At 42.8% G+C, this 13,391-nt stretch overlaps 1 pseudogene; it reads right to left on the minus strand.

Moving 5' to 3' along the window:
* The window catches only part of LOC149450313 (F-box-like/WD repeat-containing protein TBL1XR1 pseudogene), a 51,026-nt pseudogene extending 37,873 nt beyond the window's left edge, over window positions 1–13,153 (minus strand).
* Between the last annotated feature and the right edge of the window lie 238 nt (window positions 13,154–13,391).

Here is a 13,391-nt window from a genome sequence, read left to right on the forward strand (position 1 = left end):
AAGTCCTTGCTTGTAGTGGTTTGGGGGAAGAAGAGATTTTGTGCTGAATTGCCCCAGACACCACTCAGGCTGTGTTTGGAAGTGGGCTGGAAATGTTTGCATATTTTTGGCCTTGTAAAGTGTTTGTGTGTTATTGCACAATGATTGTGTTTTTTCTCTTTGCATTGAAAGCCTCACACATGTCAATCGTTTTGTTTAAAATCTGCCCTTGTTTTAATTTTGCTTGCTTATTTAGACTCCAATGCATTTTTCTGACAAACCTGCTGACAAATGTATGTGTAGGGGATTTGTAGAGGTGGGAGGGGATTTGTAGAGGTGGGAGGGTTTTTTTTCACATGCTTTGTTTTCTTGATATTTTGATCTGAAGACTTTTTTTTGTGAATGGATCTTCATACTAAGTGATTGTGTAAGTAAATCCTATGTGCATGAAAATGTTACTTGATTGATCTTCCCCTTTGTTTCCTGCTATAACCTGAGCACACACAGTTCACTAGAAGTATCTTTAGATTGTAAGCTCTTATGAGCAGGAGTGTTTTATTTTTGCCACATCAATCCTATTTTTGTGACTCACCAAGATATTGACTGTACCTACTTGTTCCTGCTGACCAAATAAATGACGATATATTTGATCAATAAATATTTGACCGATGTTTTTGTGTTTATTTTATGTTCAATATATGAACAACCTTAATAGTTACTTTGTATACTTATATAATCTGCTCAAATGTAGCTTGTAAGAGCGTGAATATGCAAGTGGGTGCAAACTGGCTTTTTCAAAACCAAAAAAAAAAACCCACTTGCACCACAATATTATGTACTAATGAATGTCACATTCACTGTGCAGCCAGCTACAGGTTTTCTACAATTCGATTTACAGTAATAAAATAGTCCACACTTTGTTGATTTTTGGCCTTTGGCAACAAATATTAGCCAAGGTTAAAAAAAAAAATCAATAAGAAACACACATTTGCGAAAGCTATCATAGCCGCACATAAAAATGCGCGATTGCAAACAAATAAGCACCAAACAGGTGTCCCTCATGGCGCATGAACGGCTATCCTGGAAGTCCGTCATCACGTGTGCGCGCACCCGGAAGTGGTTGTGGGGAGTGTAAGTGGATGACAAGTGGTTGGAGGTTTTGTGTTGGTTGAAAATTTTGATAACCTTATTGGCATTTGGACATGGCGAGAGCACAGCTCTCAACTGAGGAGATGATCCTTATATGTACAGTAAGTGTGGCCATTGCAAACATGTTTATAACATGTGAGGGACAGGTAATTGCAATTTTGTGGGTGGAGCCTAGCAGAATCTCACTTGGTGCACATGCTACTTATCTGTACATTAGCTCCTGGGTATTGATGGGTCAATGATATTAACCACTTGCCTACTGGGTACTCCTACCCCCTTCCTGTCCTGGCCAATTTTCATCTTTCTGCACTGTTACCCTTTGAATGACAATTGTGCGGTCATGCCACATTGTACCCATCTTAAATTTATATCAGTTTTTTCAGACAAATAGAGCTTTCTTTGGGTGGTATTGACTTGCTGCTGTGTGTTTTACTTTTTGCTCGATAAACCACAAAATAGCTCATAATGAATAAAAGTCTGTTTATATTATAACATTTGGTAAACTGGTAATTTAGCAACACTGATGTGCGTTGATGAGGCAGCACTGGTGGGTGGCACTGCTGGCCACAGGTGGGCGTAACTGTTGGGTGGCACTGGTGGGCACTGATCATCGGGGCCGACCCCTGCTTTGATAACTGCTGGTTCTCGGCAGTACTTTCCACACATTCTGATAGCGTGATGAAAGTGCAGCCAAGACCCGGCAAATGCATTTCCCGGTGATCAGCGTGTCATTGGACATGGCTGATCACATGGTAAAAAGCCGCTGTGATTGGCCTTTACCACATCACGTGATCAGCTGTGTCCTTAGGACACAGCAATCACGGAGAGCGCGTTCTGCCAGGATGTCATATGACACCCTCCCAGAGCTGCCTGGATCCAGTGTAGCGTTATTCGGCTATCTGCGGTCGCCCAATAGGTAACCAGCTAGGCCTTCATGGCTAATCTTTGAATATCTGGACATGTATACGGCGTATAATGCATTACATTCTACAATGTGTTGGTGTACATGGTATTACAGTGTGCAATGCGTTGCTGGATTCTGCATGACAGTGGACAGCGTATCACAGTGTGCAATGCGTAGCTCCATCCTGCATGACAGTGTACAGTGCATTACAGTCTACAATGTGTGGGTGTACACGCTATCACAGTGTGCAATGCGTTGCTCCATCCTGCATGATAGTGTACAGTGCATTACAGTCTACAATGTGTGGGTGTACACGGTATTACAGTGTATTACAGTGTGCAATGCGTTGTACACTGCAGTGTGCACTAAAGCATTTTACACTCATGCACTGTACACACTAAAGCATTTTACACTCATGCACTGTACACACTAAAGCATTTTACACTCATGCACTGTACACACTAACGTATTTGACATTTTTAGTGTGCAATGCGTTAGTGTGCAATGCCTTGGACAGTACAATACATGTGCATACCCTGAAAAAGGGTCCTGCACATTTTTGGCCCGGATGCGGTGCAATTTGAGGTGTGCAAAATGTTTGGCTCTAATTGCAACGCACACAAATTGCATGTGATTTGCCCAGGAGTGCGGTGTTAGACCACAATGCATGTATGTGAAGCCAGAATAAAAGGATGTGGATTTTGTCTATTTTTACTTGCGCATGTTAACATTATGTAAGTGCATTTTTTTTCTGTTTAACATGCTATAGAAATGCAACATGCATTTGGATGGAGTGTTTTTGTATGTGCATTTTGGAAGTATTCTAAACACACATTGACCCTAGGGCCACACCATATCTTATGCAGGCCACAGATGGGTCGAAAATTGGCCGATTTTTCGTCCGAAAATAAAATCGGCCGATTTTCAGATCGTTAGTGGGCTATTTGTTCGGCCGTTTTTCGGTATTTTGGCAGATTTTTTTTTTCGGTAAAGTTGGAAAAAAAACGGCCGAATTTGCCGATCGGCCGATTTTCGCGGCAATGATGGGCAAATTGGCCGATTTTTTACTGATAAAAAATCTGCACATGAGCAGTGACCTGCAAGAGGAAGACAAAAAGAAGAAAAAGAAGAAGAGGATGAAGAAGAGGATGATGATGAAGAAGAAGAAGAGGATGATGATGATGATGAAGAAGAAGAGGATGATGATGAAGAAGAAGAGGATGATGATGAAGAAGAAGAGGATGATGATGATGAAGAAGAAGAGGATGTTGATGATGATGAAGAAGAAGAGGATGATGAAGAAGAGGATGATGATGATGATGAAGAGGATGATGATGATGATGAAGAAGAAGAGGATGATGATGATGATGATGAAGAAGAAGAAGAGGATGATGATGAAGAAGAAGAGGATGATGATGATGAAGAAGAAGAAGAAGAAGAAGAAGATGATGAAGAGGAGGATGATGATGAAGAAGAATAAGAGGATGATGATGAAGAAGAAGAAGAAGAGGATGATGATGATCAAGATGATGAAGAAGAAGAGGATGAAGAAGAAGAGGATGAAGATGATGAAGAAGAAGAGGATGAAGAAGAAGAGGATGATGATGAAAAAGAAGAAGAGGATGATGATGAAAAAGAAGAAGAGGATGATGATGAAGAAGAAGAAGGAGGATGAAAAATGAGAGGAATTCCAGTATGGCAAAAAGTGTCCCTGCAGAGAGCTCCGCTATTTCTTTGACAGTTCCTTGACATTTACAGCGGTTGCAACATTGTATCTATTTGTTTCCGAATAAAAACATCTGTATCCTAAATGGATACAAATAGATACATTGTTGCAACCGCTGTAAATGTCAAAGAACTGTCAAAGAAATAGCGGAGCTCTCTGCAGAGACACTTTTTGCTGGCTGTAGACGGGATGAAAATCGGCCGATTTTTTTTTTTTACCATTGCTGGTAACGTCGGTCGCTTGAACAACCAATTTTTCATTTTTTAAAAGAAAAATCGGCCGTTTTTCTCCCCGTCTATGGTCTGCATAAGCATTAGTGTGCCTGGGGGAGGGGGGGACCTTTGGCCTTTCCAAACACAGTAGATGCTCCAAGAATGTTTCCTTGAACTCTTGAAATGGTTAAAAAGGAAAGACACTCTAGATAGCCTGCACTGAGAATTGACTGTCATGATGACGTGTCAATGATTATTTGCTCTCATTTTTCAGGAGTGGTACTGCTTGCGGTTGAAGCTGGTAGAAATCCACCTTCACGTCCTCCACTCACCTTCACTCGTGGCCAGTGGATATTTTGTGGCCGCAGGCAAGAACTGGCATCGAGGACCTGCATAATGACCCTGGCATGCCAGAGGTGGTTTGGAAGCAGCACAGCAATTTGACCATCCCTTTCCTCTATGTTGGTTTTAGGGGTGCAGAATTGCTTCTCGTTCGTGAACGGACTGTCGCCGGATATCAGAGTCCCCATATTTTCAAGATATGTTTTAGCCATGTTGGCTTATTTTTATGTTATTTTCCAAGTGTGTCGCACCTAACCGCACAGTAGTGTGGTGCCATGCGTATTTGTGGCTGTGAATGGGGCTGTTTTTAATAGACGTGTGTAGGTGCAACAACGTTTTCATCATGGTACCTGCGCACATCTACATAGGGCATTGCATTTCTTTGCTGTGCTGGAAAATGTGTGTTCTTGCATGCGTTTCTGCACCACCAATGGTGTGAACAAGTCCTAAGGGCTGGTTCACACTATAGAAACAGTCTAGATGTGTTCCTGATGGGTTTTTTTCATGCCCTTTTGGCATGCATGTTTAGTGTGTTCCAGTACATTTTGAATGCGTTTTGGACATGTTTACATTGCATTTTTATATCCCTTCCACTTATTTTTTTCTATTTTCTTTGTATTCAATGTAGTTAGGGACATGTGCGTTTTAGTACATTCAAGGACGTTTCAATGTGTTCCAGTACAGTTCTGTGCAGAAACAATGCAGCGTGGTCAACTTTGTTTACAGCACCTGCAATGCACTGAAAATGCAAGTGCTGATGTGAACTATGACATTGACAACCATATAACCTTCTTTCTGTGCGTTTGTGATGCCGAAAAAGCAACTGAAACACATGTAGTGTGAACTGGCCCTAAAGTTTATTAGAGGTCAGGGAACAGGACTGACCAGGAATTGTGAATTCAATCAGACTAGTGGTGAGATACAATCAGCAATTGTATAATAATGTGAGATCTGAGCTGTAGCTGATAGAAAATGAGACACATTCACTTGATCAGTAAATAGATAGTTAAAGAGTGGGGCGGTGATCCATAGATTTGCATATGGGACAGGTGATGGCGGGGTGGGGGAGGGGGTCAAGTTGTATAAGGAGACAGATTTAAAAGAGAAAAATGTTACAATGAAATATACACGGCATGAAACTTGCACATTTCCTAATTGGCAGAAGAGTACATTCATCCACTTTCTAGTCATTAGGCAAAATCATAATTGTTTAATCAATATTCCTGGCACTGACACAACCCAGAAAATTGATCTCCATTTTTTAGGATGTAGCCATGACCGGGATTAGAACCCATGACCCAAGTGCTGTAAGTTCTGAGCTCTAACCACTAAACCACTGTGGGAGACACAGTTTGAGCTATAATGTAGAATAGTTCCATTGTTTGAAAATGATAGAGCGAGCGCTGGTCACATGATATAGACTAGTAAAATGGTATTACACAAGATAAATATAACCACGAACAGTAGTGCATGAACTCGTGAAAGGTCATCCACCCCTGTGACAGTGTACTACACTATTGAGCACCTTTCTGGCTCCTGTGGCTGAGCTAATTCCTCCCCAGGACCATTTGGGCACCCACCCTGATGGATGGATGGATGGAGCTGGATGACTAACCCATAACTGCCAGCATACTGCTGCACCCCCAGATGTGTGGAGTGTATAACCCATGCACATTAATACTTCTGTTCTGGTGAGTGTAGACCAGTCCCAAGGGTGGTTTACCTTTCACAAGTTCATGCACTACTGTCCGTCACGGAGAGACCACACGTGCCATTCATAGGCACTCTCTGAGTTGGTACTCTCACACCAAGGACATTCCATTATTCAGGAATGATTCTATGAACTTATTTTAGCACCATTTACAATATTACATCATTGTTGCAATTCTTTGCACTTTTTGGTTTTTACATGCGTTCATTATTGATCACATGCATTTATAGCGCTGCACTTGTCTTTACCATAGAATAGTTACGTGATTAAAGAGAATGAAGATATATAATTATATTGGGAAATTAGAAGTATATAAATTATTTGAGATATAAGTGTGTAAATGTTTAACATTTGAGTACAGAATGTATGACATTCATTAGTAAATGCATTAGTTTCCTGATCATTTTGGAGACACAGCAAGAAAATAAATAGAAGAAAATAGAAAATTCTAATACAGGTGTACATGTGTATTTATAACATTCTAAGAATTCTTTTGCCATCATGAAAACGCTTGTGCGCCATCTAGCGAACATATCCGGTATTGCACCTAAAAATGTGCCAGTGATAGCAAAGTAGTCAATAGACGCTCGTCAATGAGCTTGCTAGACGCTGGTCAGACGACTGATTGATTGACCGGAGTCTGCCTGAATGGTCAGTCTCTGCTATTACACTCACATCTTAGTGAATCAGGGCCATTGTGTCCATGGAAGATTTATTTTTTTTCCACAAGTTTCTGGAAAATGACAAAAACGTTTTTGTTTTGTTTTTTTTTTTTTTACACAAAATTGTCATTTAAATGATTTATTTCTTGCACAAGCCATGGGTATATGTGGAATTACACCCCAAAATACATTCTGCTACTTCTACCCAGTATGAGGATACCACACGTGTGACACTTTTTGGGAGCCTAGCCACATACAGGAGCCTGAAATCCAATGACCACTTTGAAAGCCTGAAGGTGCGTAACTTCTTCATTTCACTTCCTCACTACCTATCACAGTTTCGGAGGCCCTGAAATGCTAGGATAGCACCAAACCCCTTTTTGGAAAGTAGACACTCCAAGGAATTTAAAAAGAGGCATGGTAAGTATTTTGCAGATCTCATTTTTTCTCACAAGGTTTTGAAATATAAAAAAGGAAAAGAAAAATATGTTTTTATTTTCTTTCTTCATTTTCCAAAAACTTGTGGCAACAAATGAGATCTTCAAAATACTCACCATGCTTCTTATCAAATTCCTTTGGGTGTCTACTTTCCAAAAAGGGTTCATTTGGGGGGGGGGGGTTGGTGCTATTCTGGCATTCCAGGGCCTCCGAAACTGTGATAGGTAGTCAGGAAGTGTAATGAGGAAATAAAGCCCTTTAAAAGCCTGAAGGTGCTTATTGGATTTTGGGGTCGTGTACTTGGCTAGACTGCCAAAAAGTCTCTCATATGTGGTACCCCCATACTCGGGAGAAGTAGCAGAATGTATTTTGGGGAGTAATTCCACATATACATATGGCTTGTGTGAGCAATAAATTATTTCAATGACAATTTTGTGTAATTTTTTTTTTTTGTCATTTTCCAAAAACTTGTGGAAAGCAGACACCCTAAGCTATCTGCTGAGAGACATATTGTGTCCATGGAAGATTTATTTTTTTTCCACAAGTTTCTGGAAAATGACAAAAACGTTTTTTTTTTTGTTTTGTTTTTTTTACACAAAATTGTCATTTAAATGATTTATTTCTTGCACAAGCCATGGGTATATGTGGAATTACACCCCAAAATACATTCTGCTACTTCTACCCAGTATGAGGATACCACACTTGTGACACTTTTTGGGAGCCTAGCCACATACAGGAGCCTGAAATCCAATGACCACTTTGAAAGCCTGAAGGTGCTTAACTTCTTCATTTCACTTCCCCACTACCTATCACAGTTTCGGAGGCCCTGAAATGCTAGGATAGCACCAAACCCCCCCCCCCCCAAATGACCCCTTTTTGGAAAGTAGACACTCCAAGGAATTTAAAAAGAGGCATGGTAAGTATTTTGCAGATCTCATTTTTTCTCACAAGGTTTTGAAATATAAAAAAGAAAAGAAAAATATGTTTTTATTTTCTTTCTTCATTTTCCAAAAACTTGTGGCAACAAATGAGATCTTCAAAATACTTACCATGCTTCTTATCAAATTCGTTTGGGTGTCTACTTTCCAAAAAGGGGTCATTTGGGGGGGTTTGGTGCTATTCTGGCATTCCAGGGCCTCCGAAACTGTGATAGGTAGTCAGGAAGTGTAATGAGGAAATAAAGCCCTTTAAAAGCCTGAAGGTGCTTATTGGATTTTGCGGTCGTGTACTTGGCTAGACTGCCAAAAAGTCTCTCACATGTGGTACCCTCATACTCGGGAGAAGTAGCAGAATGTATTTTGGGGAGGAATTCAACATATACATATGGCTTGTGTGAGCAATAAATTATTTCAATGACAATTTTGTGTAATTTTTTTTTTTTGGTCATTTTCCAAAAACTTGTGGTAAAAAAATAAATTCTTCTATTGATTCAACATTCCTCTCAGCAAATAGTTTGGGGTGTCTACTTTCCAAAAAGGGGTCATTTTGAGGGGTGGGGGCGTTTTATGCCCAGCATTAGAAGTTTATGCCACACATCACTCACTCTTCTAACCACCTGAAGACCAAGCCTTTTCTGACACTTTTTGTTCACATTAAAAAAATCAGTATTTTGCTAGGAAATTAAAGTGAACCCCCAGACATTATATATTTTTTTAGAGCAGACACCCTAGTAAATAAAATGGTGGGTGGTGCAATTTTTTATCTCACATATTACTTACACAGCGATTTTTCAAATGCAATTGTTTTGAAAAATATACACTTTTTTTAATTTTAATGCACAAAAACACAATATATTGGCCAATTATTTGGTATGATATAAAAGATGATGCTATGCTGAGTAAATAGATACCAAACATGACATGCTTTAAAATTACGCATGCCCTGTGCAATGGCGACAAACTGCATACATTTTTAATATCTATAGGCAGAGCTTTAAAAGCCTTTACAAGCTACCATTTTAGATTTACAGAGGAGGTCTAGAGCTATAATTACTGCGCTTGATCTGATGTTCATGGCGATACCTCACATGCATGGTGCAATCGCTGTTTCCATACTGGCACAGGGTTAACGCTCACGAGCGCAGGTGTGCGCGTGTGCAGATGGGCGAGGGTCCTTTTTTTTTTTTCTTTTTCTTTTTTTCTGATTTATTTAATTATTTTTACTCTGTCCCTTTAATTTTTTTTTTTTAATCACTTTTAATGCTATCTCAGGGAGGGGGAGGGGGGTGCATTTTCTCCCACTGCTTGTAAAGGCAATCCTGCAGCTAATTAACCACTAGGAATGCTTTTACATGAAAGCCCATTGCCGGCTGAAAAAAATTATACCAGGATGATGCCTGCAGCTGCAGGCATCACCCTGGTATAACCATTCAAAGTCCAGTGATGTACCAGTACGTCGCTGGTCCTTGTTGGATATATATGCTATGTTCTTTTTTTCTTTATGCAGCCTGTGGGCTGAATGAAAAAAAAGAGAAGAAATCTCTGCCAGAAAAAGTGTGTGGTATGCCCACCATTAGAAACCTCCCTGCATCCACCCACTTCTAATGGTGGGCACACATGAAATGTGCCAACAAATATAAAATATATATGCTGAAGCATAGGGGCCATCCACCCACTGGCCACCCCAGGCCCCCATGCTTTGGCATATATTCTCTTTTTTTTTAACTGCGGATGAAAATTTTCATCCGTCAGCACTGCACACACCTACTTATGTCTATTCTGAAAGCAAGACCCTGTTGCTGTCAGAATAGACAGGTCAGTGCTGCAGTTTGACATTCCTGCAAAGAAATCAACAATGGTTAACAATAAAACATAAACTCAATAAAACAACTTTATAATTGAAATATCTCTGCAAGGAAAAGTGTGTGGTGGTATGCCCACCATTATAAACCTCCCTGCATCCACCCACTTCTAATGGCGGGCACACATGAAATGTGCCAACAAATATAAAATGCAAAGTCTAGGTCTATAAAGCAGCTACAAGATCCTGAGTCAATGATTGCTGTCGCTGACACGGTCCTTCCAGGAAGCTGGAAGGAGATAGGCACGGCTAAGTAATTCGACTTATTAAGACAGGTGGGAGATACAGCAGAAAAAACAGAGGCACACTTACTCAGTTTGGCAGGGCAGGAGCGTACCACATGACCTGCTCCCCCGCAGTACAGAGATTGTTTGCCCGACGTCTCTGGCGTTCTTCAACCGTTAATGACGGTCGCGTCAATCCCAATTGCATGGGTTCGGGCATCTCGGTGGCTTCCGGGTTCCGATTCCCAACAGGAGAGGTAGACTGGAACGGAATGCTAGGTAGTACCCATGTTGGTCTCTGACCCTGGCTGGACCTAGCGTTCCCGCAATCTGCAGTCAATCTGGACGGCCAGAGTTATGAGGTCTTCTAAGGTATCGGGTATGCCCACTCTGGCTAGTTTGTCTTTAAGTGACTCGGATAAGCCCATGCAGGGCTGCATCATTCCAATGGGTGTCCCCCATCCAACGTCTGAACTCCGAGGCGTACTCTTCCGCTGCTCAGCGACCTTGTCTGAGTGTATGCAGGGCTGTTTCAGCCGATGCTGCCCGCTGCGGGTCGTCATATAACACCGCCATTGCTTTAAAAAACGTTGTTACCGAATCCAGATGTGGATGGCGGATCTCGAGTAGTCGGTGGGCCCAGCCCTGGGGTTCATCTTGCAGTAGGGATATAATGAACCCCACCTTCACAGATTCTGCAGAAAATGTCCGCGGCTGCAGCTCAAAGTATAGTTGGCATGCATTGAGGAATGCCCTGAATTTTCCTCGATCCCCATTGAATCGTTCTGGCATCGGTACATGGGGTTCCGGTGGAGGCATTGAGACCATTGCTCCGACAAGAGGTTCCGAGGGGTTCCTGGTCGAAGATGGAGTAACCGGTTTCTGAGATGTGGATGCCGGCGAGGCTAGCGTCTGAATACGACCTTCCAGATGTGTGTAACCCTCCTGTAGCATTTTAACCGCTTGGATGAGCGCCGCCAGATGTTGGCATATATCGTCCAGCGGGGATGGTCCTCTTCCAGGCTCAGTCATGGCCGTATGGTTCTGTCACGATCCACCCGGCGGTATCTCTAGCAACCCACAGAATGGGATTCCCCAGGGTGCGGGGTCTAAGCCCCAGTCTGCTTATTCACCAAGGACCCTGATGGTGGGGATGGACTTGGAGCAGACTGAGACCAGGTCGGGACTCCTGAGTACACCCGACTGTGGTAGAGTGAACCACCGGAGGTATGTATCGGAAGAGAGCCTGATGTGAAGAGGCTGGCAGACCTGGGCAGTGGTGAGCGGATCCATGCAGGATGGATGGATGACAGAGTATGTGTAGCGTAGTCAGGCAGGCCGGGTCGGTAACAGCAGAGGCAGAATGGTACAGAGCAGCAGACAGAGAGTAGTCGGGTCACAAGCCAGGTTTCAGCAACAGGAGGTCAGGTAATCAGGAGTAAGCAAAAGAATAGTCAGACGAGCCAGGGATCAGAGCAGGAGACGGTCAGCAGAGGTCAGGATCAAGCAGGGTCGGCAACAAGGTATCTCACACAGGTACAGACGAGCAGGGAACAAGGAATGAAGACCATACGGCAATGTGAGCATTGCATGAGCTGGTTTAAATAGCCCGCCCAGCGCCAACAGGTGCGCCTGGGTCCTAGTGCCTGTCCGGCCATCATTGGTGACAGGCGCACCAGGGTCCTAGTGCCCACCTGCCTGTATGTCTTGTTGGGATCCTACAACTGTGCAGATTCGTGCGCTGTGGTGATCTCTGGGATTCCTGACAAGGGCCCTTAAACCCCTCGTGTATTTTATTGTATTGTTACTGTACTGTCCCATGTATTGTCTCCCATTGTAATGTACAGCGCTGAGTAAACTGTTGGCGCTATATAAATCCTGTATAATAATAATAATAATGTCATCAGAACAGGATGCAAGAAGGTCACCAGTGGGATCCCACTTTATTGCGTTCACTTCATTTGTGTGTCCCTGGAATGTGTTTATTGGCCTGTCTTGTCCCAATTTGCAGACATGAATGCACATATCTGTACTGCATGATGCAAACGTGTTGTTACTTTGCCAGTCCACATCTAACGCTGGTGCCGTGTGAAAAGGAAACTGTTGTTTTGCCCCCCCTGTGTGTGCGTCCCAGATTATGGTCGTCTTGTCTATGCCTGCACTTTAAATAATATTTCCTTTCTTGTCCCATTTCTTGTCCCATTTCAAGGCAAATAGGCAAATAGGTCCTTTGTGTTGCCCCAAGGTGCTTGCAAGGTTTCCATCTTCTGTCCAGATTCTGGCAAAGCCATCATAGGATCCAGTTGCTAGAAGTGTTCCTTCACTATTCCAATCTAAGGATCCTTGTTACTAGGACCATCTTGTCCCCCCCCCCCCTCGTATACAGTGTCTAAGGACCAGCTGTGTTGAAGCACTAGTGCTGTTTTCACTGAGATTCCATATCCGTGCCGTCCAATCACCTGACCCTGATGCCAATAGATCACTAACTGGGTTCCAGGCACAAACCAACACTTCTGATTCCTGACCACGTAATACTACTGCTTTGCTAGATGGGATTTCTACATCTCCATCATCTTCCATCCTATCAGTGTGGTTATTTGCCAGTCCCTGTCCTCCATTCTCCTCCCCGTTTGCTGCATTTTCCCCATTCTTCGCAGATGGCTGCTGGTTGTTTGCCGTTGCAGCGGCTGCCTGTTGCTGCACAAGCTTGTCTCTGTATGCCTGCTGTCTTGTCTGTACCACATCAGGTATAACTGCATCAATCAGGGAGATTCCATCGTCCTCCCGTCACAAAGTGTGCCATCCTCATCAATGCTCACTTCTGCCTCCACATACTGCAATCCTTTGTGAATGATGGAAATGAAAGCAGCAGGTGGCACCAGGGCACCATTGATATCAGACCGGCTGATATGGCTCTCTATACCAAAAGTGAATGCTGAATGGCAGAATCCCGACTCCTGCAAGTATCGCTACACCACAAAGTATCCTCATCACGGCTTATACTCATCTTTATGCCACCTAAACCAGGACTTCCCAGCAAACTGAGAAAAGACACCTTTGCAACCTTTGACTTCAGATGTTATGGCAGTCCTTCCATGTGATGGCTGCATTAGTTTTCTTTCTTCAAGCCAATCACATCTTCTCGTCCGAAAGTCACACTCTAAAAGCCGGTATAGTACTGGAGCAAACAACAAGGGAATCTTGGCGCCGTGATGGAGGAACCGCGTGTGCACCCGGATTCACCT

Source organism: Staurois parvus, unplaced genomic scaffold, assembly GCF_062004578.1.
Source record: "Staurois parvus isolate SC_StPar_1 unplaced genomic scaffold, SC_StPar_1.0 ptg000575l, whole genome shotgun sequence".
In the NCBI taxonomy this organism is placed as follows: domain Eukaryota; kingdom Metazoa; phylum Chordata; class Amphibia; order Anura; family Ranidae; genus Staurois; species Staurois parvus.